Genomic DNA, 26,102 nt, shown 5'->3' on the forward strand with positions numbered 1-26,102 from the left:
GCATCAAATCAAGTGTCAGGATGGCCGAGCGGTCTAAGGCGCCAGACTCAAGGAAAAACCTTGGCTGCAGTAGCAGCTAGAGCCTTCTGGTCCTCGAATGAGGGCGTGGGTTCGAATCCCACTCCTGACACAGATTTTGTCGCTTCTCTAGAGCACCCTGCGTAGCATTGAGATCCTTTGTAAAGTGCAACAGCACGATACTGGCCGTGTTCTCCTAAGTGAAATCAAAAATTTGCATCAAACACAAGCGCACCTACGGCACCAAACTGTTTCTTCGGTAGTGTGAGCTACAAACAGAGAGTGTTGGTTGTAAATACGACGTTCCCCTCGTGAGGTTACTTCCGCGCCAAAGAGCCGCAAACACGTCAAAAGGGACACTTGTGGTATGGAAACGACTCTTATCTGGAGATGCAGAGTGCTAACGACAGTGTGAGGAAACAGTGCAGGCTGACCAGTACATCATCTGTACAATAACAGTCGCTGATGAAATACACAGAACTCGAAATAAATTCATATACTCAAAATATTACTGTATGGAGATTACAACGTGACCAAAACTTGAAATATTACTCGACAGATAGACCTCCGCATTCTGTCTAATCTCTGACGTCTTTAACAGACGACTTAGTTTCGAACAAAAGGTATTGATTGCTGTGATTATACGGATTTGAGAAACTCTTTTGGTGGTACATTCTGCGCTATATTTGTGCGGCTGCGCCTGGCGCACGTCTAACGGGTGCAGAAATCATGCCTGCGTACTGTGGCAACGTGGATGCGACAACTACATCAACTGTAAGTCCTCTAATAGAACAAACGAGGAGCATCAAATCAAGTGTCAGGATGGCCGAGCGGTCTAAGGCGCCAGACTCAAGGAAAAACCTTGGCTGCAGTAGCAGCTAGAGCCTTCTGGTCCTCGAATGAGGGCGTGGGTTCGAATCCCACTCCTGACACAGATTTTGTCGCTTCTCTAGAGCACCCTGCGTAGCATTGAGATCCTTTGTAAAGTGCAACAGCACGATACTGGCCGTGTTCTCCTAAGTGAAATCAAAAATTTGCATCAAACACAAGCGCACCTACGGCACCAAACTGTTTCTTCGGTAGTGTGAGCTACAAACAGAGAGTGTTGGTTGTAAATACGACGTTCCCCTCGTGAGGTTACTTCCGCGCCAAAGAGCCGCAAACACGTCAAAAGGGACACTTGTGGTATGGAAACGACTCTTATCTGGAGATGCAGAGTGCTAACGACAGTGTGAGGAAACAGTGCAGGCTGACCAGTACATCATCTGTACAATAACAGTCGCTGATGAAATACACAGAACTCGAAATAAATTCATATACTCAAAATATTACTGTATGGAGATTACAACGTGACCAAAACTTGAAATATTACTCGACAGATAGACCTCCGCATTCTGTCTAATCTCTGACGTCTTTAACAGACGACTTAGTTTCGAACAAAAGGTATTGATTGCTGTGATTATACGGATTTGAGAAACTCTTTTGGTGGTACATTCTGCGCTATATTTGTGCGGCTGCGCCTGGCGCACGTCTAACGGGTGCAGAAATCATGCCTGCGTACTGTGGCAACGTGGATGCGACAACTACATCAACTGTAAGTCCTCTAATAGAACAAACGAGGAGCATCAAATCAAGTGTCAGGATGGCCGAGCGGTCTAAGGCGCCAGACTCAAGGAAAAACCTTGGCTGCAGTAGCAGCTAGAGCCTTCTGGTCCTCGAATGAGGGCGTGGGTTCGAATCCCACTCCTGACACAGATTTTGTCGCTTCTCTAGAGCACCCTGCGTAGCATTGAGATCCTTTGTAAAGTGCAACAGCACGATACTGGCCGTGTTCTCCTAAGTGAAATCAAAAATTTGCATCAAACACAAGCGCACCTACGGCACCAAACTGTTTCTTCGGTAGTGTGAGCTACAAACAGAGAGTGTTGGTTGTAAATACGACGTTCCCCTCGTGAGGTTACTTCCGCGCCAAAGAGCCGCAAACACGTCAAAAGGGACACTTGTGGTATGGAAACGACTCTTATCTGGAGATGCAGAGTGCTAACGACAGTGTGAGGAAACAGTGCAGGCTGACCAGTACATCATCTGTACAATAACAGTCGCTGATGAAATACACAGAACTCGAAATAAATTCATATACTCAAAATATTACTGTATGGAGATTACAACGTGACCAAAACTTGAAATATTACTCGACAGATAGACCTCCGCATTCTGTCTAATCTCTGACGTCTTTAACAGACGACTTAGTTTCGAACAAAAGGTATTGATTGCTGTGATTATACGGATTTGAGAAACTCTTTTGGTGGTACATTCTGCGCTATATTTGTGCGGCTGCGCCTGGCGCACGTCTAACGGGTGCAGAAATCATGCCTGCGTACTGTGGCAACGTGGATGCGACAACTACATCAACTGTAAGTCCTCTAATAGAACAAACGAGGAGCATCAAATCAAGTGTCAGGATGGCCGAGCGGTCTAAGGCGCCAGACTCAAGGAAAAACCTTGGCTGCAGTAGCAGCTAGAGCCTTCTGGTCCTCGAATGAGGGCGTGGGTTCGAATCCCACTCCTGACACAGATTTTGTCGCTTCTCTAGAGCACCCTGCGTAGCATTGAGATCCTTTGTAAAGTGCAACAGCACGATACTGGCCGTGTTCTCCTAAGTGAAATCAAAAATTTGCATCAAACACAAGCGCACCTACGGCACCAAACTGTTTCTTCGGTAGTGTGAGCTACAAACAGAGAGTGTTGGTTGTAAATACGACGTTCCCCTCGTGAGGTTACTTCCGCGCCAAAGAGCCGCAAACACGTCAAAAGGGACACTTGTGGTATGGAAACGACTCTTATCTGGAGATGCAGAGTGCTAACGACAGTGTGAGGAAACAGTGCAGGCTGACCAGTACATCATCTGTACAATAACAGTCGCTGATGAAATACACAGAACTCGAAATAAATTCATATACTCAAAATATTACTGTATGGAGATTACAACGTGACCAAAACTTGAAATATTACTCGACAGATAGACCTCCGCATTCTGTCTAATCTCTGACGTCTTTAACAGACGACTTAGTTTCGAACAAAAGGTATTGATTGCTGTGATTATACGGATTTGAGAAACTCTTTTGGTGGTACATTCTGCGCTATATTTGTGCGGCTGCGCCTGGCGCACGTCTAACGGGTGCAGAAATCATGCCTGCGTACTGTGGCAACGTGGATGCGACAACTACATCAACTGTAAGTCCTCTAATAGAACAAACGAGGAGCATCAAATCAAGTGTCAGGATGGCCGAGCGGTCTAAGGCGCCAGACTCAAGGAAAAACCTTGGCTGCAGTAGCAGCTAGAGCCTTCTGGTCCTCGAATGAGGGCGTGGGTTCGAATCCCACTCCTGACACAGATTTTGTCGCTTCTCTAGAGCACCCTGCGTAGCATTGAGATCCTTTGTAAAGTGCAACAGCACGATACTGGCCGTGTTCTCCTAAGTGAAATCAAAAATTTGCATCAAACACAAGCGCACCTACGGCACCAAACTGTTTCTTCGGTAGTGTGAGCTACAAACAGAGAGTGTTGGTTGTAAATACGACGTTCCCCTCGTGAGGTTACTTCCGCGCCAAAGAGCCGCAAACACGTCAAAAGGGACACTTGTGGTATGGAAACGACTCTTATCTGGAGATGCAGAGTGCTAACGACAGTGTGAGGAAACAGTGCAGGCTGACCAGTACATCATCTGTACAATAACAGTCGCTGATGAAATACACAGAACTCGAAATAAATTCATATACTCAAAATATTACTGTATGGAGATTACAACGTGACCAAAACTTGAAATATTACTCGACAGATAGACCTCCGCATTCTGTCTAATCTCTGACGTCTTTAACAGACGACTTAGTTTCGAACAAAAGGTATTGATTGCTGTGATTATACGGATTTGAGAAACTCTTTTGGTGGTACATTCTGCGCTATATTTGTGCGGCTGCGCCTGGCGCACGTCTAACGGGTGCAGAAATCATGCCTGCGTACTGTGGCAACGTGGATGCGACAACTACATCAACTGTAAGTCCTCTAATAGAACAAACGAGGAGCATCAAATCAAGTGTCAGGATGGCCGAGCGGTCTAAGGCGCCAGACTCAAGGAAAAACCTTGGCTGCAGTAGCAGCTAGAGCCTTCTGGTCCTCGAATGAGGGCGTGGGTTCGAATCCCACTCCTGACACAGATTTTGTCGCTTCTCTAGAGCACCCTGCGTAGCATTGAGATCCTTTGTAAAGTGCAACAGCACGATACTGGCCGTGTTCTCCTAAGTGAAATCAAAAATTTGCATCAAACACAAGCGCACCTACGGCACCAAACTGTTTCTTCGGTAGTGTGAGCTACAAACAGAGAGTGTTGGTTGTAAATACGACGTTCCCCTCGTGAGGTTACTTCCGCGCCAAAGAGCCGCAAACACGTCAAAAGGGACACTTGTGGTATGGAAACGACTCTTATCTGGAGATGCAGAGTGCTAACGACAGTGTGAGGAAACAGTGCAGGCTGACCAGTACATCATCTGTACAATAACAGTCGCTGATGAAATACACAGAACTCGAAATAAATTCATATACTCAAAATATTACTGTATGGAGATTACAACGTGACCAAAACTTGAAATATTACTCGACAGATAGACCTCCGCATTCTGTCTAATCTCTGACGTCTTTAACAGACGACTTAGTTTCGAACAAAAGGTATTGATTGCTGTGATTATACGGATTTGAGAAACTCTTTTGGTGGTACATTCTGCGCTATATTTGTGCGGCTGCGCCTGGCGCACGTCTAACGGGTGCAGAAATCATGCCTGCGTACTGTGGCAACGTGGATGCGACAACTACATCAACTGTAAGTCCTCTAATAGAACAAACGAGGAGCATCAAATCAAGTGTGAGGATGGCCGAGCGGTCTAAGGCGCCAGACTCAAGGAAAAACCTTGGCTGCAGTAGCAGCTAGAGCCTTCTGGTCCTCGAATGAGGGCGTGGGTTCGAATCCCACTCCTGACACAGATTTTGTCGCTTCTCTAGAGCACCCTGCGTAGCATTGAGATCCTTTGTAAAGTGCAACAGCACGATACTGGCCGTGTTCTCCTAAGTGAAATCAAAAATTTGCATCAAACACAAGCGCACCTACGGCACCAAACTGTTTCTTCGGTAGTGTGAGCTACAAACAGAGAGTGTTGGTTGTAAATACGACGTTCCCCTCGTGAGGTTACTTCCGCGCCAAAGAGCCGCAAACACGTCAAAAGGGACACTTGTGGTATGGAAACGACTCTTATCTGGAGATGCAGAGTGCTAACGACAGTGTGAGGAAACAGTGCAGGCTGACCAGTACATCATCTGTACAATAACAGTCGCTGATGAAATACACAGAACTCGAAATAAATTCATATACTCAAAATATTACTGTATGGAGATTACAACGTGACCAAAACTTGAAATATTACTCGACAGATAGACCTCCGCATTCTGTCTAATCTCTGACGTCTTTAACAGACGACTTAGTTTCGAACAAAAGGTATTGATTGCTGTGATTATACGGATTTGAGAAACTCTTTTGGTGGTACATTCTGCGCTATATTTGTGCGGCTGCGCCTGGCGCACGTCTAACGGGTGCAGAAATCATGCCTGCGTACTGTGGCAACGTGGATGCGACAACTACATCAACTGTAAGTCCTCTAATAGAACAAACGAGGAGCATCAAATCAAGTGTGAGGATGGCCGAGCGGTCTAAGGCGCCAGACTCAAGGAAAAACCTTGGCTGCAGTAGCAGCTAGAGCCTTCTGGTCTTCGAATGAGGGCGTGGGTTCGAATCCCACTCCTGACACAGATTTTGTCGCTTCTCTAGAGCACCCTGCGTAGCATTGAGATCCTTTGTAAAGTGCAACAGCACGATACTGGCCGTGTTCTCCTAAGTGAAATCAAAAATTTGCATCAAACACAAGCGCACCTACGGCACCAAACTGTTTCTTCGGTAGTGTGAGCTACAAACAGAGAGTGTTGGTTGTAAATACGACGTTCCCCTCGTGAGGTTACTTCCGCGCCAAAGAGCCGCAAACACGTCAAAAGGGACACTTGTGGTATGGAAACGACTCTTATCTGGAGATGCAGAGTGCTAACGACAGTGTGAGGAAACAGTGCAGGCTGACCAGTACATCATCTGTACAATAACAGTCGCTGATGAAATACACAGAACTCGAAATAAATTCATATACTCAAAATATTACTGTATGGAGATTACAACGTGACCAAAACTTGAAATATTACTCGACAGATAGACCTCCGCATTCTGTCTAATCTCTGACGTCTTTAACAGACGACTTAGTTTCGAACAAAAGGTATTGATTGCTGTGATTATACGGATTTGAGAAACTCTTTTGGTGGTACATTCTGCGCTATATTTGTGCGGCTGCGCCTGGCGCACGTCTAACGGGTGCAGAAATCATGCCTGCGTACTGTGGCAACGTGGATGCGACAACTACATCAACTGTAAGTCCTCTAATAGAACAAACGAGGAGCATCAAATCAAGTGTGAGGATGGCCGAGCGGTCTAAGGCGCCAGACTCAAGGAAAAACCTTGGCTGCAGTAGCAGCTAGAGCCTTCTGGTCCTCGAATGAGGGCGTGGGTTCGAATCCCACTCCTGACACAGATTTTGTCGCTTCTCTAGAGCACCCTGCGTAGCATTGAGATCCTTTGTAAAGTGCAACAGCACGATACTGGCCGTGTTCTCCTAAGTGAAATCAAAAATTTGCATCAAACACAAGCGCACCTACGGCACCAAACTGTTTCTTCGGTAGTGTGAGCTACAAACAGAGAGTGTTGGTTGTAAATACGACGTTCCCCTCGTGAGGTTACTTCCGCGCCAAAGAGCCGCAAACACGTCAAAAGGGACACTTGTGGTATGGAAACGACTCTTATCTGGAGATGCAGAGTGCTAACGACAGTGTGAGGAAACAGTGCAGGCTGACCAGTACATCATCTGTACAATAACAGTCGCTGATGAAATACACAGAACTCGAAATAAATTCATATACTCAAAATATTACTGTATGGAGATTACAACGTGACCAAAACTTGAAATATTACTCGACAGATAGACCTCCGCATTCTGTCTAATCTCTGACGTCTTTAACAGACGACTTAGTTTCGAACAAAAGGTATTGATTGCTGTGATTATACGGATTTGAGAAACTCTTTTGGTGGTACATTCTGCGCTATATTTGTGCGGCTGCGCCTGGCGCACGTCTAACGGGTGCAGAAATCATGCCTGCGTACTGTGGCAACGTGGATGCGACAACTACATCAACTGTAAGTCCTCTAATAGAACAAACGAGGAGCATCAAATCAAGTGTGAGGATGGCCGAGCGGTCTAAGGCGCCAGACTCAAGGAAAAACCTTGGCTGCAGTAGCAGATAGAGCCTTCTGGTCCTCGAATGAGGGCGTGGGTTCGAATCCCACTCCTGACACAGATTTTGTCGCTTCTCTAGAGCACCCTGCGTAGCATTGAGATCCTTTGTAAAGTGCAACAGCACGATACTGGCCGTGTTCTCCTAAGTGAAATCAAAAATTTGCATCAAACACAAGCGCACCTACGGCACCAAACTGTTTCTTCGGTAGTGTGAGCTACAAACAGAGAGTGTTGGTTGTAAATACGACGTTCCCCTCGTGAGGTTACTTCCGCGCCAAAGAGCCGCAAACACGTCAAAAGGGACACTTGTGGTATGGAAACGACTCTTATCTGGAGATGCAGAGTGCTAACGACAGTGTGAGGAAACAGTGCAGGCTGACCAGTACATCATCTGTACAATAACAGTCGCTGATGAAATACACAGAACTCGAAATAAATTCATATACTCAAAATATTACTGTATGGAGATTACAACGTGACCAAAACTTGAAATATTACTCGACAGATAGACCTCCGCATTCTGTCTAATCTCTGACGTCTTTAACAGACGACTTAGTTTCGAACAAAAGGTATTGATTGCTGTGATTATACGGATTTGAGAAACTCTTTTGGTGGTACATTCTGCGCTATATTTGTGCGGCTGCGCCTGGCGCACGTCTAACGGGTGCAGAAATCATGCCTGCGTACTGTGGCAACGTGGATGCGACAACTACATCAACTGTAAGTCCTCTAATAGAACAAACGAGGAGCATCAAATCAAGTGTCAGGATGGCCGAGCGGTCTAAGGCGCCAGACTCAAGGAAAAACCTTGGCTGCAGTAGCAGCTAGAGCCTTCTGGTCCTCGAATGAGGGCGTGGGTTCGAATCCCACTCCTGACACAGATTTTGTCGCTTCTCTAGAGCACCCTGCGTAGCATTGAGATCCTTTGTAAAGTGCAACAGCACGATACTGGCCGTGTTCTCCTAAGTGAAATCAAAAATTTGCATCAAACACAAGCGCACCTACGGCACCAAACTGTTTCTTCGGTAGTGTGAGCTACAAACAGAGAGTGTTGGTTGTAAATACGACGTTCCCCTCGTGAGGTTACTTCCGCGCCAAAGAGCCGCAAACACGTCAAAAGGGACACTTGTGGTATGGAAACGACTCTTATCTGGAGATGCAGAGTGCTAACGACAGTGTGAGGAAACAGTGCAGGCTGACCAGTACATCATCTGTACAATAACAGTCGCTGATGAAATACACAGAACTCGAAATAAATTCATATACTCAAAATATTACTGTATGGAGATTACAACGTGACCAAAACTTGAAATATTACTCGACAGATAGACCTCCGCATTCTGTCTAATCTCTGACGTCTTTAACAGACGACTTAGTTTCGAACAAAAGGTATTGATTGCTGTGATTATACGGATTTGAGAAACTCTTTTGGTGGTACATTCTGCGCTATATTTGTGCGGCTGCGCCTGGCGCACGTCTAACGGGTGCAGAAATCATGCCTGCGTACTGTGGCAACGTGGATGCGACAACTACATCAACTGTAAGTCCTCTAATAGAACAAACGAGGAGCATCAAATCAAGTGTGAGGATGACCGAGCGGTCTAAGGCGCCAGACTCAAGGAAAAACCTTGGCTGCAGTAGCAGCTAGAGCCTTCTGGTCCTCGAATGAGGGCGTGGGTTCGAATCCCACTCCTGACACAGATTTTGTCGCTTCTCTAGAGCACCCTGCGTAGCATTGAGATCCTTTGTAAAGTGCAACAGCACGATACTGGCCGTGTTCTCCTAAGTGAAATCAAAAATTTGCATCAAACACAAGCGCACCTACGGCACCAAACTGTTTCTTCGGTAGTGTGAGCTACAAACAGAGAGTGTTGGTTGTAAATACGACGTTCCCCTCGTGAGGTTACTTCCGCGCCAAAGAGCCGCAAACACGTCAAAAGGGACACTTGTGGTATGGAAACGACTCTTATCTGGAGATGCAGAGTGCTAACGACAGTGTGAGGAAACAGTGCAGGCTGACCAGTACATCATCTGTACAATAACAGTCGCTGATGAAATACACAGAACTCGAAATAAATTCATATACTCAAAATATTACTGTATGGAGATTACAACGTGACCAAAACTTGAAATATTACTCGACAGATAGACCTCCGCATTCTGTCTAATCTCTGACGTCTTTAACAGACGACTTAGTTTCGAACAAAAGGTATTGATTGCTGTGATTATACGGATTTGAGAAACTCTTTTGGTGGTACATTCTGCGCTATATTTGTGCGGCTGCGCCTGGCGCACGTCTAACGGGTGCAGAAATCATGCCTGCGTACTGTGGCAACGTGGATGCGACAACTACATCAACTGTAAGTCCTCTAATAGAACAAACGAGGAGCATCAAATCAAGTGTGAGGATGGCCGAGCGGTCTAAGGCGCCAGACTCAAGGAAAAACCTTGGCTGTAGTAGCAGCTAGAGCCTTCTGGTCCTCGAATGAGGGCGTGGGTTCGAATCCCACTCCTGACACAGATTTTGTCGCTTCTCTAGAGCACCCTGCGTAGCATTGAGATCCTTTGTAAAGTGCAACAGCACGATACTGGCCGTGTTCTCCTAAGTGAAATCAAAAATTTGCATCAAACACAAGCGCACCTACGGCACCAAACTGTTTCTTCGGTAGTGTGAGCTACAAACAGAGAGTGTTGGTTGTAAATACGACGTTCCCCTCGTGAGGTTACTTCCGCGCCAAAGAGCCGCAAACACGTCAAAAGGGACACTTGTGGTATGGAAACGACTCTTATCTGGAGATGCAGAGTGCTAACGACAGTGTGAGGAAACAGTGCAGGCTGACCAGTACATCATCTGTACAATAACAGTCGCTGATGAAATACACAGAACTCGAAATAAATTCATATACTCAAAATATTACTGTATGGAGATTACAACGTGACCAAAACTTGAAATATTACTCGACAGATAGACCTCCGCATTCTGTCTAATCTCTGACGTCTTTAACAGACGACTTAGTTTCGAACAAAAGGTATTGATTGCTGTGATTATACGGATTTGAGAAACTCTTTTGGTGGTACATTCTGCGCTATATTTGTGCGGCTGCGCCTGGCGCACGTCTAACGGGTGCAGAAATCATGCCTGCGTACTGTGGCAACGTGGATGCGACAACTACATCAACTGTAAGTTCTCTAATAGAACAAACGAGGAGCATCAAATCAAGTGTGAGGATGGCCGAGCGGTCTAAGGCGCCAGACTCAAGGAAAAACCTTGGCTGCAGTAGCAGCTAGAGCCTTCTGGTCCTCGAATGAGGGCGTGGGTTCGAATCCCACTCCTGACACAGATTTTGTCGCTTCTCTAGAGCACCCTGCGTAGCATTGAGATCCTTTGTAAAGTGCAACAGCACGATACTGGCCGTGTTCTCCTAAGTGAAATCAAAAATTTGCATCAAACACAAGCGCACCTACGGCACCAAACTGTTTCTTCGGTAGTGTGAGCTACAAACAGAGAGTGTTGGTTGTAAATACGACGTTCCCCTCGTGAGGTTACTTCCGCGCCAAAGAGCCGCAAACACGTCAAAAGGGACACTTGTGGTATGGAAACGACTCTTATCTGGAGATGCAGAGTGCTAACGACAGTGTGAGGAAACAGTGCAGGCTGACCAGTACATCATCTGTACAATAACAGTCGCTGATGAAATACACAGAACTCGAAATAAATTCATATACTCAAAATATTACTGTATGGAGATTACAACGTGACCAAAACTTGAAATATTACTCGACAGATAGACCTCCGCATTCTGTCTAATCTCTGACGTCTTTAACAGACGACTTAGTTTCGAACAAAAGGTATTGATTGCTGTGATTATACGGATTTGAGAAACTCTTTTGGTGGTACATTCTGCGCTATATTTGTGCGGCTGCGCCTGGCGCACGTCTAACGGGTGCAGAAATCATGCCTGCGTACTGTGGCAACGTGGATGCGACAACTACATCAACTGTAAGTCCTCTAATAGAACAAACGAGGAGCATCAAATCAAGTGTCAGGATGGCCGAGCGGTCTAAGGCGCCAGACTCAAGGAAAAACCTTGGCTGCAGTAGCAGCTAGAGCCTTCTGGTCCTCGAATGAGGGCGTGGGTTCGAATCCCACTCCTGACACAGATTTTGTCGCTTCTCTAGAGCACCCTGCGTAGCATTGAGATCCTTTGTAAAGTGCAACAGCACGATACTGGCCGTGTTCTCCTAAGTGAAATCAAAAATTTGCATCAAACACAAGCGCACCTACGGCACCAAACTGTTTCTTCGGTAGTGTGAGCTACAAACAGAGAGTGTTGGTTGTAAATACGACGTTCCCCTCGTGAGGTTACTTCCGCGCCAAAGAGCCGCAAACACGTCAAAAGGGACACTTGTGGTATGGAAACGACTCTTATCTGGAGATGCAGAGTGCTAACGACAGTGTGAGGAAACAGTGCAGGCTGACCAGTACATCATCTGTACAATAACAGTCGCTGATGAAATACACAGAACTCGAAATAAATTCATATACTCAAAATATTACTGTATGGAGATTACAACGTGACCAAAACTTGAAATATTACTCGACAGATAGACCTCCGCATTCTGTCTAATCTCTGACGTCTTTAACAGACGACTTAGTTTCGAACAAAAGGTATTGATTGCTGTGATTATACGGATTTGAGAAACTCTTTTGGTGGTACATTCTGCGCTATATTTGTGCGGCTGCGCCTGGCGCACGTCTAACGGGTGCAGAAATCATGCCTGCGTACTGTGGCAACGTGGATGCGACAACTACATCAACTGTAAGTCCTCTAATAGAACAAACGAGGAGCATCAAATCAAGTGTCAGGATGGCCGAGCGGTCTAAGGCGCCAGACTCAAGGAAAAACCTTGGCTGCAGTAGCAGCTAGAGCCTTCTGGTCCTCGAATGAGGGCGTGGGTTCGAATCCCACTCCTGACACAGATTTTGTCGCTTCTCTAGAGCACCCTGCGTAGCATTGAGATCCTTTGTAAAGTGCAACAGCACGATACTGGCCGTGTTCTCCTAAGTGAAATCAAAAATTTGCATCAAACACAAGCGCACCTACGGCACCAAACTGTTTCTTCGGTAGTGTGAGCTACAAACAGAGAGTGTTGGTTGTAAATACGACGTTCCCCTCGTGGGGTTACTTCCGCGCCAAAGAGCCGCAAACACGTCAAAAGGGACACTTGTGGTATGGAAACGACTCTTATCTGGAGATGCAGAGTGCTAACGACAGTGTGAGGAAACAGTGCAGGCTGACCAGTACATCATCTGTACAATAACAGTCGCTGATGAAATACACAGAACTCGAAATAAATTCATATACTCAAAATATTACTGTATGGAGATTACAACGTGACCAAAACTTGAAATATTACTCGACAGATAGACCTCCGCATTCTGTCTAATCTCTGACGTCTTTAACAGACGACTTAGTTTCGAACAAAAGGTATTGATTGCTGTGATTATACGGATTTGAGAAACTCTTTTGGTGGTACATTCTGCGCTATATTTGTGCGGCTGCGCCTGGCGCACGTCTAACGGGTGCAGAAATCATGCCTGCGTACTGTGGCAACGTGGATGCGACAACTACATCAACTGTAAGTCCTCTAATAGAACAAACGAGGAGCATCAAATCAAGTGTCAGGATGGCCGAGCGGTCTAAGGCGCCAGACTCAAGGAAAAACCTTGGCTGCAGTAGCAGCTAGAGCCTTCTGGTCCTCGAATGAGGGCGTGGGTTCGAATCCCACTCCTGACACAGATTTTGTCGCTTCTCTAGAGCACCCTGCGTAGCATTGAGATCCTTTGTAAAGTGCAACAGCACGATACTGGCCGTGTTCTCCTAAGTGAAATCAAAAATTTGCATCAAACACAAGCGCACCTACGGCACCAAACTGTTTCTTCGGTAGTGTGAGCTACAAACAGAGAGTGTTGGTTGTAAATACGACGTTCCCCTCGTGGGGTTACTTCCGCGCCAAAGAGCCGCAAACACGTCAAAAGGGACACTTGTGGTATGGAAACGACTCTTATCTGGAGATGCAGAGTGCTAACGACAGTGTGAGGAAACAGTGCAGGCTGACCAGTACATCATCTGTACAATAACAGTCGCTGATGAAATACACAGAACTCGAAATAAATTCATATACTCAAAATATTACTGTATGGAGATTACAACGTGACCAAAACTTGAAATATTACTCGACAGATAGACCTCCGCATTCTGTCTAATCTCTGACGTCTTTAACAGACGACTTAGTTTCGAACAAAAGGTATTGATTGCTGTGATTATACGGATTTGAGAAACTCTTTTGGTGGTACATTCTGCGCTATATTTGTGCGGCTGCGCCTGGCGCACGTCTAACGGGTGCAGAAATCATGCCTGCGTACTGTGGCAACGTGGATGCGACAACTACATCAACTGTAAGTCCTCTAATAGAACAAACGAGGAGCATCAAATCAAGTGTCAGGATGGCCGAGCGGTCTAAGGCGCCAGACTCAAGGAAAAACCTTGGCTGCAGTAGCAGCTAGAGCCTTCTGGTCCTCGAATGAGGGCGTGGGTTCGAATCCCACTCCTGACACAGATTTTGTCGCTTCTCTAGAGCACCCTGCGTAGCATTGAGATCCTTTGTAAAGTGCAACAGCACGATACTGGCCGTGTTCTCCTAAGTGAAATCAAAAATTTGCATCAAACACAAGCGCACCTACGGCACCAAACTGTTTCTTCGGTAGTGTGAGCTACAAACAGAGAGTGTTGGTTGTAAATACGACGTTCCCCTCGTGAGGTTACTTCCGCGCCAAAGAGCCGCAAACACGTCAAAAGGGACACTTGTGGTATGGAAACGACTCTTATCTGGAGATGCAGAGTGCTAACGACAGTGTGAGGAAACAGTGCAGGCTGACCAGTACATCATCTGTACAATAACAGTCGCTGATGAAATACACAGAACTCGAAATAAATTCATATACTCAAAATATTACTGTATGGAGATTACAACGTGACCAAAACTTGAAATATTACTCGACAGATAGACCTCCGCATTCTGTCTAATCTCTGACGTCTTTAACAGACGACTTAGTTTCGAACAAAAGGTATTGATTGCTGTGATTATACGGATTTGAGAAACTCTTTTGGTGGTACATTCTGCGCTATATTTGTGCGGCTGCGCCTGGCGCACGTCTAACGGGTGCAGAAATCATGCCTGCGTACTGTGGCAACGTGGATGCGACAACTACATCAACTGTAAGTCCTCTAATAGAACAAACGAGGAGCATCAAATCAAGTGTCAGGATGGCCGAGCGGTCTAAGGCGCCAGACTCAAGGAAAAACCTTGGCTGCAGTAGCAGCTAGAGCCTTCTGGTCCTCGAATGAGGGCGTGGGTTCGAATCCCACTCCTGACACAGATTTTGTCGCTTCTCTAGAGCACCCTGCGTAGCATTGAGATCCTTTGTAAAGTGCAACAGCACGATACTGGCCGTGTTCTCCTAAGTGAAATCAAAAATTTGCATCAAACACAAGCGCACCTACGGCACCAAACTGTTTCTTCGGTAGTGTGAGCTACAAACAGAGAGTGTTGGTTGTAAATACGACGTTCCCCTCGTGAGGTTACTTCCGCGCCAAAGAGCCGCAAACACGTCAAAAGGGACACTTGTGGTATGGAAACGACTCTTATCTGGAGATGCAGAGTGCTAACGACAGTGTGAGGAAACAGTGCAGGCTGACCAGTACATCATCTGTACAATAACAGTCGCTGATGAAATACACAGAACTCGAAATAAATTCATATACTCAAAATATTACTGTATGGAGATTACAACGTGACCAAAACTTGAAATATTACTCGACAGATAGACCTCCGCATTCTGTCTAATCTCTGACGTCTTTAACAGACGACTTAGTTTCGAACAAAAGGTATTGATTGCTGTGATTATACGGATTTGAGAAACTCTTTTGGTGGTACATTCTGCGCTATATTTGTGCGGCTGCGCCTGGCGCACGTCTAACGGGTGCAGAAATCATGCCTGCGTACTGTGGCAACGTGGATGCGACAACTACATCAACTGTAAGTCCTCTAATAGAACAAACGAGGAGCATCAAATCAAGTGTCAGGATGGCCGAGCGGTCTAAGGCGCCAGACTCAAGGAAAAACCTTGGCTGCAGTAGCAGCTAGAGCCTTCTGGTCCTCGAATGAGGGCGTGGGTTCGAATCCCACTCCTGACACAGATTTTGTCGCTTCTCTAGAGCACCCTGCGTAGCATTGAGATCCTTTGTAAAGTGCAACAGCACGATACTGGCCGTGTTCTCCTAAGTGAAATCAAAAATTTGCATCAAACACAAGCGCACCTACGGCACCAAACTGTTTCTTCGGTAGTGTGAGCTACAAACAGAGAGTGTTGGTTGTAAATACGACGTTCCCCTCGTGAGGTTACTTCCGCGCCAAAGAGCCGCAAACACGTCAAAAGGGACACTTGTGGTATGGAAACGACTCTTATCTGGAGATGCAGAGTGCTAACGACAGTGTGAGGAAACAGTGCAGGCTGACCAGTACATCATCTGTACAATAACAGTCGCTGATGAAATACACAGAACTCGAAATAAATTCATATACTCAAAATATTACTGTATGGAGATTACAACGTGACCAAAACTTGAAATATTACTCGACAGATAGACCTCCGCATTCTGTCTAATCTCTGACGTCTTTAACAGACGACTTAGTTTCGAACAAAAGGTATTGATTGCTGTGATTATACGGATTTGAGAAACTCTTTTGGTGGTACATTCTGCGCTATATTTGTGCGGCTGCGCCTGGCGCACGTCTAACGGGTGCAGAAATCATGCCTGCGTACTGTGGCAACGTGGATGCGACAACTACATCAACTGTAAGTCCTCTAATAGAACAAACGAGGAGCATCAAATCAAGTGTCAGGATGGCCGAGCGGTCTAAGGCGCCAGACTCAAGGAAAAACCTTGGCTGCAGTAGCAGCTAGAGCCTTCTGGTCCTCGAATGAGGGCGTGGGTTCGAATCCCACTCCTGACACAGATTTTGTCGCTTCTCTAGAGCACCCTGCGTAGCATTGAGATCCTTTGTAAAGTGCAACAGCACGATACTGGCCGTGTTCTCCTAAGTGAAATCAAAAATTTGCATCAAACACAAGCGCACCTACGGCACCAAACTGTTTCTTCGGTAGTGTGAGCTACAAACAGAGAGTGTTGGTTGTAAATACGACGTTCCCCTCGTGAGGTTACTTCCGCGCCAAAGAGCCGCAAACACGTCAAAAGGGACACTTGTGGTATGGAAACGACTCTTATCTGGAGATGCAGAGTGCTAACGACAGTGTGAGGAAACAGTGCAGGCTGACCAGTACATCATCTGTACAATAACAGTCGCTGATGAAATACACAGAACTCGAAATAAATTCATATACTCAAAATATTACTGTATGGAGATTACAACGTGACCAAAACTTGAAATATTACTCGACAGATAGACCTCCGCATTCTGTCTAATCTCTGACGTCTTTAACAGACGACTTAGTTTCGAACAAAAGGTATTGATTGCTGTGATTATACGGATTTGAGAAACTCTTTTGGTGGTACATTCTGCGCTATATTTGTGCGGCTGCGCCTGGCGCACGTCTAACGGGTGCAGAAATCATGCCTGCGTACTGTGGCAACGTGGATGCGACAACTACATCAACTGTAAGTCCTCTAATAGAACAAACGAGGAGCATCAAATCAAGTGTCAGGATGGCCGAGCGGTCTAAGGCGCCAGACTAAAGGAAAAACCTTGGCTGCAGTAGCAGCTAGAGCCTTCTGGTCCTCGAATGAGGGCGTGGGTTCGAATCCCACTCCTGACACAGATTTTGTCGCTTCTCTAGAGCACCCTGCGTAGCATTGAGATCCTTTGTAAAGTGCAACAGCACGATACTGGCCGTGTTCTCCTAAGTGAAATCAAAAATTTGCATCAAACACAAGCGCACCTACGGCACCAAACTGTTTCTTCGGTAGTGTGAGCTACAAACAGAGAGTGTTGGTTGTAAATACGACGTTCCCCTCGTGAGGTTACTTCCGCGCCAAAGAGCCGCAAACACGTCAAAAGGGACACTTGTGGTATGGAAACGACTCTTATCTGGAGATGCAGAGTGCTAACGACAGTGTGAGGAAACAGTGCAGGCTGACCAGTACATCATCTGTACAATAACAGTCGCTGATGAAATACACAGAACTCGAAATAAATTCATATACTCAAAATATTACTGTATGGAGATTACAACGTGACCAAAACTTGAAATATTACTCGACAGATAGACCTCCGCATTCTGTCTAATCTCTGACGTCTTTAACAGACGACTTAGTTTCGAACAAAAGGTATTGATTGCTGTGATTATACGGATTTGAGAAACTCTTTTGGTGGTACATTCTGCGCTATATTTGTGCGGCTGCGCCTGGCGCACGTCTAACGGGTGCAGAAATCATGCCTGCGTACTGTGGCAACGTGGATGCGACAACTACATCAACTGTAAGTCCTCTAATAGAACAAACGAGGAGCATCAAATCAAGTGTCAGGATGGCCGAGCGGTCTAAGGCGCCAGACTCAAGGAAAAACCTTGGCTGCAGTAGCAGCTAGAGCCTTCTGGTCCTCGAATGAGGGCGTGGGTTCGAATCCCACTCCTGACACAGATTTTGTCGCTTCTCTAGAGCACCCTGCGTAGCATTGAGATCCTTTGTAAAGTGCAACAGCACGATACTGGCCGTGTTCTCCTAAGTGAAATCAAAAATTTGCATCAAACACAAGCGCACCTACGGCACCAAACTGTTTCTTCGGTAGTGTGAGCTACAAACAGAGAGTGTTGGTTGTAAATACGACGTTCCCCTCGTGAGGTTACTTCCGCGCCAAAGAGCCGCAAACACGTCAAAAGGGACACTTGTGGTATGGAAACGACTCTTATCTGGAGATGCAGAGTGCTAACGACAGTGTGAGGAAACAGTGCAGGCTGACCAGTACATCATCTGTACAATAACAGTCGCTGATGAAATACACAGAACTCGAAATAAATTCATATACTCAAAATATTACTGTATGGAGATTACAACGTGACCAAAACTTGAAATATTACTCGACAGATAGACCTCCGCATTCTGTCTAATCTCTGACGTCTTTAACAGACGACTTAGTTTCGAACAAAAGGTATTGATTGCTGTGATTATACGGATTTGAGAAACTCTTTTGGTGGTACATTCTGCGCTATATTTGTGCGGCTGCGCCTGGCGCACGTCTAACGGGTGCAGAAATCATGCCTGCGTACTGTGGCAACGTGGATGCGACAACTACATCAACTGTAAGTCCTCTAATAGAACAAACGAGGAGCATCAAATCAAGTGTCAGGATGGCCGAGCGGTCTAAGGCGCCAGACTCAAGGAAAAACCTTGGCTGCAGTAGCAGCTAGAGCCTTCTGGTCCTCGAATGAGGGCGTGGGTTCGAATCCCACTCCTGACACAGATTTTGTCGCTTCTCTAGAGCACCCTGCGTAGCATTGAGATCCTTTGTAAAGTGCAACAGCACGATACTGGCCGTGTTCTCCTAAGTGAAATCAAAAATTTGCATCAAACACAAGCGCACCTACGGCACCAAACTGTTTCTTCGGTAGTGTGAGCTACAAACAGAGAGTGTTGGTTGTAAATACGACGTTCCCCTCGTGAGGTTACTTCCGCGCCAAAGAGCCGCAAACACGTCAAAAGGGACACTTGTGGTATGGAAACGACTCTTATCTGGAGATGCAGAGTGCTAACGACAGTGTGAGGAAACAGTGCAGGCTGACCAGTACATCATCTGTACAATAACAGTCGCTGATGAAATACACAGAACTCGAAATAAATTCATATACTCAAAATATTACTGTATGGAGATTACAACGTGACCAAAACTTGAAATATTACTCGACAGATAGACCTCCGCATTCTGTCTAATCTCTGACGTCTTTAACAGACGACTTAGTTTCGAACAAAAGGTATTGATTGCTGTGATTATACGGATTTGAGAAACTCTTTTGGTGGTACATTCTGCGCTATATTTGTGCGGCTGCGCCTGGCGCACGTCTAACGGGTGCAGAAATCATGCCTGCGTACTGTGGCAACGTGGATGCGACAACTACATCAACTGTAAGTCCTCTAATAGAACAAACGAGGAGCATCAAATCAAGTGTCAGGATGGCCGAGCGGTCTAAGGCGCCAGACTCAAGGAAAAACCTTGGCTGCAGTAGCAGCTAGAGCCTTCTGGTCCTCGAATGAGGGCGTGGGTTCGAATCCCACTCCTGACACAGATTTTGTCGCTTCTCTAGAGCACCCTGCGTAGCATTGAGATCCTTTGTAAAGTGCAACAGCACGATACTGGCCGTGTTCTCCTAAGTGAAATCAAAAATTTGCATCAAACACAAGCGCACCTACGGCACCAAACTGTTTCTTCGGTAGTGTGAGCTACAAACAGAGAGTGTTGGTTGTAAATACGACGTTCCCCTCGTGAGGTTACTTCCGCGCCAAAGAGCCGCAAACACGTCAAAAGGGACACTTGTGGTATGGAAACGACTCTTATCTGGAGATGCAGAGTGCTAACGACAGTGTGAGGAAACAGTGCAGGCTGACCAGTACATCATCTGTACAATAACAGTCGCTGATGAAATACACAGAACTCGAAATAAATTCATATACTCAAAATATTACTGTATGGAGATTACAACGTGACCAAAACTTGAAATATTACTCGACAGATAGACCTCCGCATTCTGTCTAATCTCTGACGTCTTTAACAGACGACTTAGTTTCGAACAAAAGGTATTGATTGCTGTGATTATACGGATTTGAGAAACTCTTTTGGTGGTACATTCTGCGCTATATTTGTGCGGCTGCGCCTGGCGCACGTCTAACGGGTGCAGAAATCATGCCTGCGTACTGTGGCAACGTGGATGCGACAACTACATCAACTGTAAGTCCTCTAATAGAACAAACGAGGAGCATCAAATCAAGTGTCAGGATGGCCGAGCGGTCTAAGGCGCCAGACTCAAGGAAAAACCTTGGCTGCAGTAGCAGCTAGAGCCTTCTGGTCCTCGAATGAGGGCGTGGGTTCGAATCCCACTCCTGACACAGATTTTGTCGCTTCTCTAGAGCACCCTGCGTAGCATTGAGATCCTTTGTAAAGTGCAACAGCACGATACTGGCCGTGTTCTCCTAAGTGAAATCAAAAATTTGCATCAAACACAAGCGCACCTACGGCACCAAACTGTTTCTTCGGTAGTGTGAGCTACAAACAGAGAGTGTTGGTTGTAAATACGACGTTCCCCTCGTGAGGTTACTTCCGCGCCAAAGAGCCGCAAACACGTCAAAAGGGACACTTGTGGTATGGAAACGACTCTTATCTGGAGATGCAGAGTGCTAACGACAGTGTGAGGAAACAGTGCAGGCTGACCAGTACATCATCTGTACAATAACAGTCGCTGATGAAATACACAGAACTCGAAATAAATTCATATACTCAAAATATTACTGTATGGAGATTACAACGTGACCAAAACTTGAAATATTACTCGACAGATAGACCTCCGCATTCTGTCTAATCTCTGACGTCTTTAACAGACGACTTAGTTTCGAACAAAAGGTATTGATTGCTGTGATTATACGGATTTGAGAAACTCTTTTGGTGGTACATTCTGCGCTATATTTGTGCGGCTGCGCCTGGCGCACGTCTAACGGGTGCAGAAATCATGCCTGCGTACTGTGGCAACGTGGATGCGACAACTACATCAACTGTAAGTCCTCTAATAGAACAAACGAGGAGCATCAAATCAAGTGTCAGGATGGCCGAGCGGTCTAAGGCGCCAGACTCAAGGAAAAACCTTGGCTGCAGTAGCAGCTAGAGCCTTCTGGTCCTCGAATGAGGGCGTGGGTTCGAATCCCACTCCTGACACAGATTTTGTCGCTTCTCTAGAGCACCCTGCGTAGCATTGAGATCCTTTGTAAAGTGCAACAGCACGATACTGGCCGTGTTCTCCTAAGTGAAATCAAAAATTTGCATCAAACACAAGCGCACCTACGGCACCAAACTGTTTCTTCGGTAGTGTGAGCTACAAACAGAGAGTGTTGGTTGTAAATACGACGTTCCCCTCGTGAGGTTACTTCCGCGCCAAAGAGCCGCAAACACGTCAAAAGGGACACTTGTGGTATGGAAACGACTCTTATCTGGAGATGCAGAGTGCTAACGACAGTGTGAGGAAACAGTGCAGGCTGACCAGTACATCATCTGTACAATAACAGTCGCTGATGAAATACACAGAACTCGAAATAAATTCATATACTCAAAATATTACTGTATGGAGATTACAACGTGACCAAAACTTGAAATATTACTCGACAGATAGACCTCCGCATTCTGTCTAATCTCTGACGTCTTTAACAGACGACTTAGTTTCGAACAAAAGGTATTGATTGCTGTGATTATACGGATTTGAGAAACTCTTTTGGTGGTACATTCTGCGCTATATTTGTGCGGCTGCGCCTGGCGCACGTCTAACGGGTGCAGAAATCATGCCTGCGTACTGTGGCAACGTGGATGCGACAACTACATCAACTGTAAGTCCTCTAATAGAACAAACGAGGAGCATCAAATCAAGTGTCAGGATGGCCGAGCGGTCTAAGGCGCCAGACTCAAGGAAAAACCTTGGCTGCAGTAGCAGCTAGAGACTTCTGGTCCTCGAATGAGGGCGTGGGTTCGAATCCCACTCCTGACACAGATTTTGTCGCTTCTCTAGAGCACCCTGCGTAGCATTGAGATCCTTTGTAAAGTGCAACAGCACGATACTGGCCGTGTTCTCCTAAGTGAAATCAAAAATTTGCATCAAACACAAGCGCACCTACGGCACCAAACTGTTTCTTCGGTAGTGTGAGCTACAAACAGAGAGTGTTGGTTGTAAATACGACGTTCCCCTCGTGAGGTTACTTCCGCGCCAAAGAGCCGCAAACACGTCAAAAGGGACACTTGTGGTATGGAAACGACTCTTATCTGGAGATGCAGAGTGCTAACGACAGTGTGAGGAAACAGTGCAGGCTGACCAGTACATCATCTGTACAATAACAGTCGCTGATGAAATACACAGAACTCGAAATAAATTCATATACTCAAAATATTACTGTATGGAGATTACAACGTGACCAAAACTTGAAATATTACTCGACAGATAGACCTCCGCATTCTGTCTAATCTCTGACGTCTTTAACAGACGACTTAGTTTCGAACAAAAGGTATTGATTGCTGTGATTATACGGATTTGAGAAACTCTTTTGGTGGTACATTCTGCGCTATATTTGTGCGGCTGCGCCTGGCGCACGTCTAACGGGTGCAGAAATCATGCCTGCGTACTGTGGCAACGTGGATGCGACAACTACATCAACTGTAAGTCCTCTAATAGAACAAACGAGGAGCATCAAATCAAGTGTCAGGATGGCCGAGCGGTCTAAGGCGCCAGACTCAAGGAAAAACCTTGGCTGCAGTAGCAGCTAGAGCCTTCTGGTCCTCGAATGAGGGCGTGGGTTCGAATCCCACTCCTGACACAGATTTTGTCGCTTCTCTAGAGCACCCTGCGTAGCATTGAGATCCTTTGTAAAGTGCAACAGCACGATACTGGCCGTGTTCTCCTAAGTGAAATCAAAAATTTGCATCAAACACAAGCGCACCTACGGCACCAAACTGTTTCTTCGGTAGTGTGAGCTACAAACAGAGAGTGTTGGTTGTAAATACGACGTTCCCCTCGTGAGGTTACTTCCGCGCCAAAGAGCCGCAAACACGTCAAAAGGGACACTTGTGGTATGGAAACGACTCTTATCTGGAGATGCAGAGTGCTAACGACAGTGTGAGGAAACAGTGCAGGCTGACCAGTACATCATCTGTACAATAACAGTCGCTGATGAAATACACAGAACTCGAAATAAATTCATATACTCAAAATATTACTGTATGGAGATTACAACGTGACCAAAACTTGAAATATTACTCGACAGATAGACCTCCGCATTCTGTCTAATCTCTGACGTCTTTAACAGACGACTTAGTTTCGAACAAAAGGTATTGATTGCTGTGATTATACGGATTTGAGAAACTCTTTTGGTGGTACATTCTGCGCTATATTTGTGCGGCTGCGCCTGGCGCACGTCTAACGGGTGCAGAAATCATGCCTGCGTACTGTGGCAACGTGGATGCGACAACTACATCAACTGTAAGTCCTCTAATAGAACAAACGAGGAGCATCAAATCAAGTGTCAGGATGGCCGAGCGGTCTAAGGCGCCAGACTCAAGGAAAAACCTTGGCTGCAGTAGCAGCTAGAGCCTTCTGGTCCTCGAATGAGGGCGTGGGTTCGAATCCCACTCCTGACACAGATTTTGTCGCTTCTCTAGAGCACCCTGCGTAGCATTGAGATCCTTTGTAAAGTGCAACAGCACGATACTGGCCGTGTTCTCCTAAGTGAAATCAAAAATTTGCATCAAACACAAGCGCACCTACGGCACCAAACTGTTTCTTCGGTAGTGTGAGCTACAAACAGAGAGTGTTGGTTGTAAATACGACGTTCCCCTCGTGAGGTTACTTCCGCGCCAAAGAGCCGCAAACACGTCAAAAGGGACACTTGTGGTATGGAAACGACTCTTATCTGGAGATGCAGAGTGCTAACGACAGTGTGAGGAAACAGTGCAGGCTGACCAGTACATCATCTGTACAATAACAGTCGCTGATGAAATACACAGAACTCGAAATAAATTCATATACTCAAAATATTACTGTATGGAGATTACAACGTGACCAAAACTTGAAATATTACTCGACAGATAGACCTCCGCATTCTGTCTAATCTCTGACGTCTTTAACAGACGACTTAGTTTCGAACAAAAGGTATTGATTGCTGTGATTATACGGATTTGAGAAACTCTTTTGGTGGTACATTCTGCGCTATATTTGTGCGGCTGCGCCTGGCGCACGTCTAACGGGTGCAGAAATCATGCCTGCGTACTGTGGCAACGTGGATGCGACAACTACATCAACTGTAAGTCCTCTAATAGAACAAACGAGGAGCATCAAATCAAGTGTCAGGATGGCCGAGCGGTCTAAGGCGCCAGACTCAAGGAAAAACCTTGGCTGCAGTAGCAGCTAGAGCCTTCTGGTCCTCGAATGAGGGCGTGGGTTCGAATCCCACTCCTGACACAGATTTTGTCGCTTCTCTAGAGCACCCTGCGTAGCATTGAGATCCTTTGTAAAGTGCAACAGCACGATACTGGCCGTGTTCTCCTAAGTGAAATCAAAAATTTGCATCAAACACAAGCGCACCTACGGCACCAAACTGTTTCTTCGGTAGTGTGAGCTACAAACAGAGAGTGTTGGTTGTAAATACGACGTTCCCCTCGTGAGGTTACTTCCGCGCCAAAGAGCCGCAAACACGTCAAAAGGGACACTTGTGGTATGGAAACGACTCTTATCTGGAGATGCAGAGTGCTAACGACAGTGTGAGGAAACAGTGCAGGCTGACCAGTACATCATCTGTACAATAACAGTCGCTGATGAAATACACAGAACTCGAAATAAATTCATATACTCAAAATATTACTGTATGGAGATTACAACGTGACCAAAACTTGAAATATTACTCGACAGATAGACCTCCGCATTCTGTCTAATCTCTGACGTCTTTAACAGACGACTTAGTTTCGAACAAAAGGTATTGATTGCTGTGATTATACGGATTTGAGAAACTCTTTTGGTGGTACATTCTGCGCTATATTTGTGCGGCTGCGCCTGGCGCACGTCTAACGGGTGCAGAAATCATGCCTGCGTACTGTGGCAACGTGGATGCGACAACTACATCAACTGTAAGTCCTCTAATAGAACAAACGAGGAGCATCAAATCAAGTGTCAGGATGGCCGAGCGGTCTAAGGCGCCAGACTCAAGGAAAAACCTTGGCTGCAGTAGCAGCTAGAGCCTTCTGGTCCTCGAATGAGGGCGTGGGTTCGAATCCCACTCCTGACACAGATTTTGTCGCTTCTCTAGAGCACCCTGCGTAGCATTGAGATCCTTTGTAAAGTGCAACAGCACGATACTGGCCGTGTTCTCCTAAGTGAAATCAAAAATTTGCATCAAACACAAGCGCACCTACGGCACCAAACTGTTTCTTCGGTAGTGTGAGCTACAAACAGAGAGTGTTGGTTGTAAATACGACGTTCCCCTCGTGAGGTTACTTCCGCGCCAAAGAGCCGCAAACACGTCAAAAGGGACACTTGTGGTATGGAAACGACTCTTATCTGGAGATGCAGAGTGCTAACGACAGTGTGAGGAAACAGTGCAGGCTGACCAGTACATCATCTGTACAATAACAGTCGCTGATGAAATACACAGAACTCGAAATAAATTCATATACTCAAAATATTACTGTATGGAGATTACAACGTGACCAAAACTTGAAATATTACTCGACAGATAGACCTCCGCATTCTGTCTAATCTCTGACGTCTTTAACAGACGACTTAGTTTCGAACAAAAGGTATTGATTGCTGTGATTATACGGATTTGAGAAACTCTTTT

General features: G+C 45.9%; 32 non-coding genes across 32 annotated transcripts; all 32 read left to right on the forward strand.

The window, feature by feature from the left end:
- Positions 1–14: 14 nt before the first annotated feature.
- Positions 15–130, forward strand: Trnal-caa (transfer RNA leucine (anticodon CAA)). Its single transcript has 2 exons — positions 15–52; positions 85–130. It is a non-coding gene; the product is annotated as a tRNA-Leu (tRNA).
- Positions 131–834: 704 nt separating this feature from the next.
- Positions 835–950, forward strand: Trnal-caa (transfer RNA leucine (anticodon CAA)). Its single transcript has 2 exons — positions 835–872; positions 905–950. It is a non-coding gene; the product is annotated as a tRNA-Leu (tRNA).
- Positions 951–1,654: 704 nt separating this feature from the next.
- Trnal-caa (transfer RNA leucine (anticodon CAA)) lies at positions 1,655–1,770 on the forward strand. The gene is made up of 2 exons: positions 1,655–1,692; positions 1,725–1,770. It is a non-coding gene; the product is annotated as a tRNA-Leu (tRNA).
- A 704-nt stretch (positions 1,771–2,474) lies between these two features.
- Trnal-caa (transfer RNA leucine (anticodon CAA)) lies at positions 2,475–2,590 on the forward strand. Its single transcript has 2 exons — positions 2,475–2,512; positions 2,545–2,590. It is a non-coding gene; the product is annotated as a tRNA-Leu (tRNA).
- A 704-nt stretch (positions 2,591–3,294) lies between these two features.
- Trnal-caa (transfer RNA leucine (anticodon CAA)) lies at positions 3,295–3,410 on the forward strand. The gene is made up of 2 exons: positions 3,295–3,332; positions 3,365–3,410. It is a non-coding gene; the product is annotated as a tRNA-Leu (tRNA).
- Positions 3,411–4,114: 704 nt separating this feature from the next.
- Trnal-caa (transfer RNA leucine (anticodon CAA)) lies at positions 4,115–4,230 on the forward strand. The gene is made up of 2 exons: positions 4,115–4,152; positions 4,185–4,230. It is a non-coding gene; the product is annotated as a tRNA-Leu (tRNA).
- Positions 4,231–4,934: 704 nt separating this feature from the next.
- On the forward strand, positions 4,935–5,050 carry Trnal-caa (transfer RNA leucine (anticodon CAA)). Its single transcript has 2 exons — positions 4,935–4,972; positions 5,005–5,050. It is a non-coding gene; the product is annotated as a tRNA-Leu (tRNA).
- A 704-nt stretch (positions 5,051–5,754) lies between these two features.
- Positions 5,755–5,870, forward strand: Trnal-caa (transfer RNA leucine (anticodon CAA)). Its single transcript has 2 exons — positions 5,755–5,792; positions 5,825–5,870. It is a non-coding gene; the product is annotated as a tRNA-Leu (tRNA).
- A 704-nt stretch (positions 5,871–6,574) lies between these two features.
- Positions 6,575–6,690, forward strand: Trnal-caa (transfer RNA leucine (anticodon CAA)). The gene is made up of 2 exons: positions 6,575–6,612; positions 6,645–6,690. It is a non-coding gene; the product is annotated as a tRNA-Leu (tRNA).
- Positions 6,691–7,394: 704 nt separating this feature from the next.
- Positions 7,395–7,510, forward strand: Trnal-caa (transfer RNA leucine (anticodon CAA)). The gene is made up of 2 exons: positions 7,395–7,432; positions 7,465–7,510. It is a non-coding gene; the product is annotated as a tRNA-Leu (tRNA).
- Positions 7,511–8,214: 704 nt separating this feature from the next.
- Positions 8,215–8,330, forward strand: Trnal-caa (transfer RNA leucine (anticodon CAA)). Its single transcript has 2 exons — positions 8,215–8,252; positions 8,285–8,330. It is a non-coding gene; the product is annotated as a tRNA-Leu (tRNA).
- A 704-nt stretch (positions 8,331–9,034) lies between these two features.
- Positions 9,035–9,150, forward strand: Trnal-caa (transfer RNA leucine (anticodon CAA)). The gene is made up of 2 exons: positions 9,035–9,072; positions 9,105–9,150. It is a non-coding gene; the product is annotated as a tRNA-Leu (tRNA).
- A 704-nt stretch (positions 9,151–9,854) lies between these two features.
- On the forward strand, positions 9,855–9,970 carry Trnal-caa (transfer RNA leucine (anticodon CAA)). Its single transcript has 2 exons — positions 9,855–9,892; positions 9,925–9,970. It is a non-coding gene; the product is annotated as a tRNA-Leu (tRNA).
- A 704-nt stretch (positions 9,971–10,674) lies between these two features.
- Trnal-caa (transfer RNA leucine (anticodon CAA)) lies at positions 10,675–10,790 on the forward strand. The gene is made up of 2 exons: positions 10,675–10,712; positions 10,745–10,790. It is a non-coding gene; the product is annotated as a tRNA-Leu (tRNA).
- A 704-nt stretch (positions 10,791–11,494) lies between these two features.
- On the forward strand, positions 11,495–11,610 carry Trnal-caa (transfer RNA leucine (anticodon CAA)). Its single transcript has 2 exons — positions 11,495–11,532; positions 11,565–11,610. It is a non-coding gene; the product is annotated as a tRNA-Leu (tRNA).
- Positions 11,611–12,314: 704 nt separating this feature from the next.
- Positions 12,315–12,430, forward strand: Trnal-caa (transfer RNA leucine (anticodon CAA)). The gene is made up of 2 exons: positions 12,315–12,352; positions 12,385–12,430. It is a non-coding gene; the product is annotated as a tRNA-Leu (tRNA).
- Positions 12,431–13,134: 704 nt separating this feature from the next.
- Trnal-caa (transfer RNA leucine (anticodon CAA)) lies at positions 13,135–13,250 on the forward strand. The gene is made up of 2 exons: positions 13,135–13,172; positions 13,205–13,250. It is a non-coding gene; the product is annotated as a tRNA-Leu (tRNA).
- A 704-nt stretch (positions 13,251–13,954) lies between these two features.
- Trnal-caa (transfer RNA leucine (anticodon CAA)) lies at positions 13,955–14,070 on the forward strand. Its single transcript has 2 exons — positions 13,955–13,992; positions 14,025–14,070. It is a non-coding gene; the product is annotated as a tRNA-Leu (tRNA).
- A 704-nt stretch (positions 14,071–14,774) lies between these two features.
- On the forward strand, positions 14,775–14,890 carry Trnal-caa (transfer RNA leucine (anticodon CAA)). Its single transcript has 2 exons — positions 14,775–14,812; positions 14,845–14,890. It is a non-coding gene; the product is annotated as a tRNA-Leu (tRNA).
- A 704-nt stretch (positions 14,891–15,594) lies between these two features.
- On the forward strand, positions 15,595–15,710 carry Trnal-caa (transfer RNA leucine (anticodon CAA)). Its single transcript has 2 exons — positions 15,595–15,632; positions 15,665–15,710. It is a non-coding gene; the product is annotated as a tRNA-Leu (tRNA).
- A 704-nt stretch (positions 15,711–16,414) lies between these two features.
- On the forward strand, positions 16,415–16,530 carry Trnal-caa (transfer RNA leucine (anticodon CAA)). The gene is made up of 2 exons: positions 16,415–16,452; positions 16,485–16,530. It is a non-coding gene; the product is annotated as a tRNA-Leu (tRNA).
- Positions 16,531–17,234: 704 nt separating this feature from the next.
- Positions 17,235–17,350, forward strand: Trnaf-aaa (transfer RNA phenylalanine (anticodon AAA)). The gene is made up of 2 exons: positions 17,235–17,272; positions 17,305–17,350. It is a non-coding gene; the product is annotated as a tRNA-Phe (tRNA).
- Positions 17,351–18,054: 704 nt separating this feature from the next.
- Positions 18,055–18,170, forward strand: Trnal-caa (transfer RNA leucine (anticodon CAA)). Its single transcript has 2 exons — positions 18,055–18,092; positions 18,125–18,170. It is a non-coding gene; the product is annotated as a tRNA-Leu (tRNA).
- A 704-nt stretch (positions 18,171–18,874) lies between these two features.
- Positions 18,875–18,990, forward strand: Trnal-caa (transfer RNA leucine (anticodon CAA)). Its single transcript has 2 exons — positions 18,875–18,912; positions 18,945–18,990. It is a non-coding gene; the product is annotated as a tRNA-Leu (tRNA).
- A 704-nt stretch (positions 18,991–19,694) lies between these two features.
- Positions 19,695–19,810, forward strand: Trnal-caa (transfer RNA leucine (anticodon CAA)). Its single transcript has 2 exons — positions 19,695–19,732; positions 19,765–19,810. It is a non-coding gene; the product is annotated as a tRNA-Leu (tRNA).
- A 704-nt stretch (positions 19,811–20,514) lies between these two features.
- Trnal-caa (transfer RNA leucine (anticodon CAA)) lies at positions 20,515–20,630 on the forward strand. The gene is made up of 2 exons: positions 20,515–20,552; positions 20,585–20,630. It is a non-coding gene; the product is annotated as a tRNA-Leu (tRNA).
- A 704-nt stretch (positions 20,631–21,334) lies between these two features.
- Trnal-caa (transfer RNA leucine (anticodon CAA)) lies at positions 21,335–21,450 on the forward strand. Its single transcript has 2 exons — positions 21,335–21,372; positions 21,405–21,450. It is a non-coding gene; the product is annotated as a tRNA-Leu (tRNA).
- A 704-nt stretch (positions 21,451–22,154) lies between these two features.
- Trnal-caa (transfer RNA leucine (anticodon CAA)) lies at positions 22,155–22,270 on the forward strand. Its single transcript has 2 exons — positions 22,155–22,192; positions 22,225–22,270. It is a non-coding gene; the product is annotated as a tRNA-Leu (tRNA).
- A 704-nt stretch (positions 22,271–22,974) lies between these two features.
- Trnal-caa (transfer RNA leucine (anticodon CAA)) lies at positions 22,975–23,090 on the forward strand. Its single transcript has 2 exons — positions 22,975–23,012; positions 23,045–23,090. It is a non-coding gene; the product is annotated as a tRNA-Leu (tRNA).
- Positions 23,091–23,794: 704 nt separating this feature from the next.
- Trnal-caa (transfer RNA leucine (anticodon CAA)) lies at positions 23,795–23,910 on the forward strand. The gene is made up of 2 exons: positions 23,795–23,832; positions 23,865–23,910. It is a non-coding gene; the product is annotated as a tRNA-Leu (tRNA).
- A 704-nt stretch (positions 23,911–24,614) lies between these two features.
- Positions 24,615–24,730, forward strand: Trnal-caa (transfer RNA leucine (anticodon CAA)). The gene is made up of 2 exons: positions 24,615–24,652; positions 24,685–24,730. It is a non-coding gene; the product is annotated as a tRNA-Leu (tRNA).
- A 704-nt stretch (positions 24,731–25,434) lies between these two features.
- Trnal-caa (transfer RNA leucine (anticodon CAA)) lies at positions 25,435–25,550 on the forward strand. Its single transcript has 2 exons — positions 25,435–25,472; positions 25,505–25,550. It is a non-coding gene; the product is annotated as a tRNA-Leu (tRNA).
- Positions 25,551–26,102: the final 552 nt, after the last annotated feature.

Source organism: Schistocerca cancellata, chromosome 2, assembly GCF_023864275.1.
Source record: "Schistocerca cancellata isolate TAMUIC-IGC-003103 chromosome 2, iqSchCanc2.1, whole genome shotgun sequence".
Taxonomy (NCBI): domain Eukaryota; kingdom Metazoa; phylum Arthropoda; class Insecta; order Orthoptera; family Acrididae; genus Schistocerca; species Schistocerca cancellata.